Source organism: Triticum aestivum, chromosome 4A (assembly GCF_018294505.1).
Source record: "Triticum aestivum cultivar Chinese Spring chromosome 4A, IWGSC CS RefSeq v2.1, whole genome shotgun sequence".
NCBI lineage: Eukaryota > Viridiplantae > Streptophyta > Magnoliopsida > Poales > Poaceae > Triticum > Triticum aestivum.
The window spans coordinates 49,374,004-49,382,258 of NC_057803.1; positions in this window are offsets into that span (position 1 = coordinate 49,374,004).

Here is an 8,255-nt window from a genome sequence, read left to right on the forward strand (position 1 = left end):
GTCTGGCTATGATCTATCTTCACCACACAAAGTATTTAAATCATGCACAACCCCGATGACAAGCCAATCAATTGTTTCATACTCTAACTTTTTCAAAACTTTTTCAATCTTCACGCAATACATGAGCGTGAGCCATGGATATAGCACTATATGTGGAATAGAATGGTGGTTGTGCAGAAGACAAAAAGAGGGGAAGATAGTCTCACATCAACTAGGCGTATCAACAGGCTATGGAGATGCCCATCAATAGATATCAATGTGAGTGAGTAGGGATTGCCATGTAACGGATGCACTAGAGCTATAAGTATACGAAAGCTCATCAAAAGAAACTAAGTGGGTGTGCATCCAACTTGCTTTCTCACGAAGACCTAGGGCATTTTGAGGAAGCTCATCATTGGAATATACAAGCCAAGTTCTATAATGTAAAATCCCCACTAGTATATGAAAGTGACATAATGAGAGACTCTCTATCATGAAGATCATGGTGCTACTTTGAAGCACAAGTGTGGTGAAAGGATAGTAACATTGTCCCTTTTCTCTTTTTCTCTCATTTTTTTATTTGGGCCTTCTCTTTTTTTATGGCCTCTTTTTTTCGTCCGGAGTCTCATCCCGACTTATGGGGGAATCATAGTCTCCACAATTCTTTCCTCACTTGGGACAATGCTCTAAAAATGATGATCATCACACTTTTATTTTTCTTACAACTCAACAACTCGATACTTAGAACAAAATATGACTCTATATGAATGCCTCCGGCGGTGTACCGGGATATGCAATGAATCAAGAGTGACATGTATGAAAGAATTATGAATTGTGGCTTTGCCACAAATACGATGTCAACTACATGATCATGTTAGCAATATGACAATGATGGAGCGTGCCATAATAAACGGAACGGTGGAAAGTTGCATGGCAATATATCTCGCAATGGCTATGGAAATGCCATGATAGGTAGGTATGGTGGCTGTTTTGAGGAAGGTATATGGTAGGTGTATGATACTGACGAAAAGTGCGCGGTATTAGAGAGGCTAGCAATGGTGGAAGGATGGGAAAAAGTGCATATATTCCATGGACTCAACATTAGTCATAAAGAATTCATATACTTATTGCAAAAATCTAGAAGTTATCAAAGCAAAGTATTACGCGCATGCTCCTAGGGGGATAGATTGGTAGGAAAAGACCATTGCTCGTCCCCAACCGCCACTCATAAGGAAGACAATTAATAAATAAATCATGCTCCGACTTCATCACATAACGGTTCACCATACGTGCATGCTACGGGAATCACAAACTTTAACACAAGTATTCTTTAAATTCACAACTACTCAACTAGCATGACTCTAATATTATCACCTCCATATCTCAAAACAATTATAATGCTTCAATCTTTTCTTAGTATTCAATGCACTCAAAAGAAAGTTTCACAAATCTTGAATACCAAGCATGTTATTATTAAGCAAATTACCATGCTATTAAGACTCTCAAAATAATTTAAGTGAAGCATGAGAGATCAATAGTTTCTTTAAAACAAATCCACCACCGTGCTCTAAAAGATCTAAGTGAAGAACATAGAGCAAAATTATAGCGCTCAAAATATATAAGTGAAGCACATAGAGCAAAATTATAACGCTCAAAAGATATAAGTGAAGCACATAGAGCAAAACTACATAGCTCAAAAGATATAAGTGAAGCACATAGAGTATTCTATCAAATTTTAATTCATGTATGGCTCTCTCAAAAGGTGTGTACAGCAAGGATGATTGTGGCACACTAAAACACAAAGACACAAATAATACAAGATGCTCCAAGCAAAACACATATCATGTTGGTGAATAAAAATATAGCTCCAAGTAAATTACCGATGGAACTGGACGAAAGAGGGGATGCCTTCCGGGGCATCCCCAAGCTTTGACTTTTTGGTGTCCTTGGATTATCTTGGGGGTGCCATGGGAATCCCCAATCTTAGGCTCTTACCACTCCTTGTTCCATAATCCATCACAAGAATTCACCCAAAACTTGAAAACTTCACAACACAAAACTCAAATAGAAATCTCGTGAGCTCCGTTAGAGAAAATAAAACAAAAGACCACTTCAAGGTACTGTAATGAACTCATTCTTTATTTATATTGGTGTTAAACCTACTGTATTCCAACTTCTCTATGGATTATAAACTACTTTACTAACCATAGATTCATCAAAATAAGCAAACAACACACGAAAAACAGAATCTATCAAAATCAGAACAGTCTGTAGTAATCTGTAGCTAGCGCAAGATATGGAACCCCAAAAATTCTAACATAAATTGATGGACGTGAGGAATTTATATATTAATAATATTCAAAAATAATTAACTAAATATCACTCTCCAAATAAAAATTACAGCAGTTCTCGTGAGCGCTAAAGTTTCTGTTTTTTTACAGCAAGTTCAACAAGACTTTCCCCAAGTCTTCCCAACGGTTCTACTTGGCACAAACACTAATTAAACACAAAAAACACAACAAAAACAGAGGATAAATAATTTATTTATTACTAAACAGGATCAAAAATCAAGGAATAAAAATAAAATTGGGTTGCCTCCCAACAAGCGCTATCGTTTAACGCCCCTAGCTAGGCATAAAAGCGAGGATAGATCTAGGTATTGCCATCTTTCGTAGGCAATCCATAAGTGGCTCTAATGATAGTTTCATATGGAAATTTTATTTTCTTTCTTGGAAAGTGTTCCATTCCCTTTTTAATGGAAATTGAAATCTAATATTCCCTTCCTTCATATCAGTAATCGCACCAACCGTTCTAAGGAAAGGTCTACCAAGAATAATAGGGCAAGAAGGATTGCAATCTATATCAAGAACAATGAAATATACGGGCACATAATTCCTATTTGCAACAATAAGAACATCATTAATCCTTCCCATAGGTTTCTTAATAGTAGAATCCGCAAGATGCAAGTTTAGAGAGCAATCATCAAAATCGCGGAAATCTAGCAAATCACACAAAGTTTTGGGGATAGTGGAGACACTAGCACCCAAATCACACAAAGCATAAAACTCATGATCTTTAATTTTAATTTTAATAGTTGGTTCCCACTCATCATAGAGTTTTCTAGGGATAGAAACTTTCAACTCAAGTTTTTCTTCATAAGATTGCATCAAGGCATCAACAATATGTTCGGTGAAGGCTTTCTTTTGACTATAAGCATGTGGAGAATTTAGCACGGATTGCAACAAGGAAATACAATCAATTAAAGAGCAACTTTCATAATTAAATTCCTTGAAATCCAATATAGTGGGTTTAGCAACATCTAGATTTTTATTTCTTTCAATCCCACTTTCATCAATTTCATCATTAAGATCTAAATACTCCGAATTTTTAGAATGCCTTCTAGGTAAAGGAAGATAATATTCAGTTTCATCAAGATTCATATTGCAAAACAAAGATTTGATAGGAGACACATCAATAACTTTTAGATCTTCATCTTGATTTTCATAGGAATTGGAAGAACATGCTTTAATAAAGGCATCTTTGGAAGCACGCATCCTAGCGGTTCTTTCCTTGCACTCATCAATGGAAATTCTCATGGCTTTGAGAGACTCATTGATATCATGCTTAGGAGGAATAGATCTAGGCTTTAAAGAATCAACCTCAAGAGAAATTCTATCAACGTTCCTAGCCAAATCATCAACTTTAAGAAATTTCTCTTCAAGCAAAGCATTAAAATTCTTTTGTGAATTCATAAACTCTTTAACACTATTCTAAAATTCAGAGGGCATCTTATTATAATTTCCATAAGAGTTGTTGTAGGAATTCCCATAATTATTAGAAGGATTACTAGGATATGGCCTAGGATTAAAATTCCCTCTGTAAGCGTTGCTACCAAAATTATTCCTACCAACAAAATTCACATCCATAGATTCATTGTTATTCTCAATCAAAGTAGACAAAGGCATATCATTAGGATCAGAATAATCACTCTTAGTAGCAAATAATTTCATAAGTTCATCCATCTTTCCACTCAACACATTGATTTCTTCTATCGCATGCACTTTTTTATTAGAAGATCTTTCAGTATGCCATTGAGAATAATTAACCATAATATTATCTAGGAGTTTAGTAGCATCTCCTAAAGTGATTTCCATAAAAGTGCCTACCACAGCCGAATCTAAAAGATTTCTAGAAGCAAAATTCAATCCGGCATAAATTTTTTGTATAATCATCCACAAATTTAAACCATGAGTAGGGCAATGACGTATCATTAATTTCATTCTCTCCCAAGCTTGTGCAACATGTTCATGATCAAGTTGCTTAAAGTTCATAATATCATTTCTAAGAGAGATGATCTTAACGGGAGGGAAATACTTAGAGATAAAAGCATCTTTGCACTTGTTCCAAGAATCAATACTATTTTTAGGAAAAGACGAAAACCAAGCTTTAGCACGATCTCTAAGAGAAAAAGGAAATAGCTTCAAATTAACGACATCATTATCGACATCTTTTTTCTTTTCCATATCACATAAATCAACGAAGCTATTCAGATGAGTAGCGGCATCTTCACTAGGAAGGCCGGCGAATTGATCTTTCATAACAAGATTCAAGAAAGCAGTATTGATTTCACAAGATTCAGTATTGGCAAGAGGAGCAATCGGAGTGCTAAGGAAATCATTATTATTGGTATTGGTGAAGTCACACAATTTGGTAGTATCTTGAGCCATCGCGACAAACAAGCAATCCAACACACGGGCAAACAAAAAGGCAAGCGAGAAAAAGGCAAACGGAGAAAGAGAAGGAGAGGGGGAAGGAGATTGAGAAAGAGAGGGCGAATAAAACAGCAAGGTTGAAGTGGGGGAGAGGAAAACGAGAGGCAAATGGCAACTAATGTAATGCGAGAGATAGGGATTGTGATGGGTACTTGGTATGTTGACTTTTTGTGTAGACTCCCCGGCAACGGCGCCAGAAATTCTTCTTGCTACCTCTTGAGCTTGCGTTGGATTTCCCCGAAGAGGAAAGGATGATGTAGCAGAGTAGCGTAAGTATTTGCCTCAGTTTTTGAGAACCAAGGTATCAATCCAGTAGGAGGCCACGCTCAAGTCCCTCGTACCTGCACAAAACTATAGCTACTCGCAACCAACGTGTTTAGGGGTTGTCAATCTCTTCACGGTCACTTACGAGAGTGAGATCTGATATATATAATATTTTTGGTATTTTTGGTATAGAGATGCAAAGTGAAAATTAAAAGGCAAAGTAAAAAAGCAAAGCAAGATTAAAGTGATGGAGATTGATATGATGAGAATAGACCCGGGGGCCATAGGTTTCACTAGTGGCTTCTCTCAAGAGCATAAGTATTCTACGGTGGGTGAACAAATTACTGTTGAGCAATTGACAAAATTGAGCATAGTTATGAGAATATCTAGGCATGATCATGTATATAGGCATCATGTCCTTGACCAGTAGACCGAAACGATTCTGCATCTACTACTATTACTCCACTCATCGACCGCTATCCAGCATGCGTCTAGAGTATTAAGTTAAAAATAGAGTAACGCTTTAAGCAAGATGACATGATGTAGAGACATAAATTTATGCAATATGAAATAAACCCCATCTTGTTATCCTCGATGGAAACGATACAATACGTGCCTTGCTGCCCCTTCTGTCACTGGAAAAGGACACCGCAAGATCGAACCCAAAGCTAAGCACTTCTCCCATGGCAAGAACTACCAATCTAGTTGGCCAAACCAAACGGATAATTCAAAGAGACTTGCAAAGATAACCAATCATACATAAAAGAATTCAGAGAAGATTCAAATATTATTCATAGATAGACTTGATCATAAACCCACAATTCATTGTTCTCAACAAACACACCGCAAAAAGAAGAAGATTACATCAAATAGATCTCCACGGGAGAGGGGAGAACTTTGTATTGAGATCCAAAAAGAGAGAAGAAGCCATCTAGCTAATAACTATGGACCCGAAGGTCTGAGGTAAACTACTCACACTTCATCGGAGAGGCTATGATGATGTAGAAGCCCTCCGTGATGACGGCCCTCTCCGGCGGAGCTCCGGAACAGGACCCAAGATGGGATCTCGTGGATACAGAAAGTTGCGGCGGTGTAATTAGGTTTTTGGCTCCGTCTCTGTTTGTTTGGGGGGTACGTAGGTATATATAGGAGGAAGAAGTACGTCGGTGGAGCTTCGGTGGGCCCACGAGGGTGGGGGCCGTGCCCCCCTACCTCGTGCCCACCTCGAAGCTTCCTTGGCGTAGGGTCCAAGTCTCCTGGGTCATATTCGGGAAGAAAATCACGTTCCAGAAAGGTTTATTCCGTTTGGACTCCGCTTGATATTCCGTTTCTTCGAAACACTGAAATAGGCAAAAAACAACAATTCTGGGCCGGGCCTCCGGTTAATAGGTTAGTCCCAAAAATAATATAAAAGTGGAAAATAAAGCCCAATATAGTCCAAAACAGTAGATAATATAGCATGGAGCAATCAAAAATTATACATACGTTGGAGACGTATCATACAGACATATCAAAGATTTTCTTTTGAAAAAAATCAAAGTTTTTAAATATAAAACACTCATTGCAAACGTTTTAGTTAGAACACCCGTATGCAATCCGTCAGCTTCCCCAGGAAGCTAAGGGAAAATGTGCCGAGCAGGATTTCTGCATCTCTTCAACACAAACAGTTGTTTTGCATGACCCGTGTGCAACCACTTACAAACAATTGGGTAAGATTTGCATATCTGTCATTTTGGGTATGTTGCCATTTGTCAAACTGGAAAGATTGACATTTTTTTACCTAGTAACATTGCCATTTGTCAACCTTGTAACACTGCGATTTGTCAAAATATGCAGCTAAAAATCACTAGCACTATCTAATTTTTGCAACTAAAATCACTAGCACTGTTCATATGGACACCACTAGCAGGTGTGAGTTGATGGACACATATGCAAATGTACTATTGATTACATATAACAAGTCATCAACCCACAACGACAACGAGGATACACGTTGGACTATAGATCATTTCCAGCAAAACATTCTAGTAAAGTTTTTCTCACACAACAAATAACAAAGCGATTAAATGAACTTCAGCTCAACCACTCGTCGGCGTTGGAGACACTTGCTTTGAATCAGAAGTGATTCTTTGGGAAGGGCCAGCTACTGTCAATCTCGAAACCAACCCAGGACCGATCAACCAGGCTGAAGCAGGCTATGTCAGTACCCATAGTGCGATGGTAGGGAAGCATAGCAATGGTCGAGGTATAGATACATTTGCTTCTCATAAATTGTAGTAACGTTGTGTCAACAACAGCTGGATCACCTTTCACCATCATTGGATAATTTTGTCCAAGGAAGAGCGAGTTTCCTCCAAGACTTTCAATACTGAACCAGGGAGAAGGTGTTGGCGCTAGTACACTAGTATCCATCCCGAATACCCTGCAACGAATGTTGGAATAGGTCCGGAGAGTGCGACCATGCGAGACAACACCTGCTTCCTTAGTAACCTCAGCAGTGCCCTGTATACAGACAAGAAGAGGTGATCCATCGGAATAAGCTGCCAGGCGCCACTGAGTATATGGGTCCTGGTCATCCTCATGCTCGTGATCATCCGCATCGTCATCTCCCCCTTGGTTACAAAATTTTTCACGTATAAGTGGTGGAATGTTACAGGACCTTGGAAACACAAGAAGGTTAATTAATTAGTAAAGGGAAACTAGCTAACCCGCATGCATGTGGATGAAAAAATTATAATTACGATGGAAGACAAACATACCGAAAGCATGATGATTCCATGCAAAAACAGTGCCATGAGTGGTGGCAGCAAACACAAGACCCTCGTATTGAATTGCATCACAGTACTCATCCGTGTACATAAATTGATTTTTGAGCAATATCCATCGAGGCGTGGAAGTAAGGAAGGCAACAAGCTTTTAGAAGATAGCAACAACTTCATAGTTCATGTAATCCCAAGAGGGGTTGGCTACTCAAAAAATTGTTATCTTCCGTAGACGACAATTACCATGATCGTATTTGAACTCACATAGATCATCTGTGTGCTCAACCTCTAGGCAGTCTGAGATTTTTGGAAGTGGAACCCTGTGACGAGTGTACACATTCACAAGGTCCCACTCGCAGTTGTACCCAATATAAACAACCCAATCTTCGTTTGCGCCTGCCCAAGCCTTGCCCTCAAGCGATGGCATCTTAACATCACACATATCATTATCAAGCGACATCAACTTGCACAAGGCAAG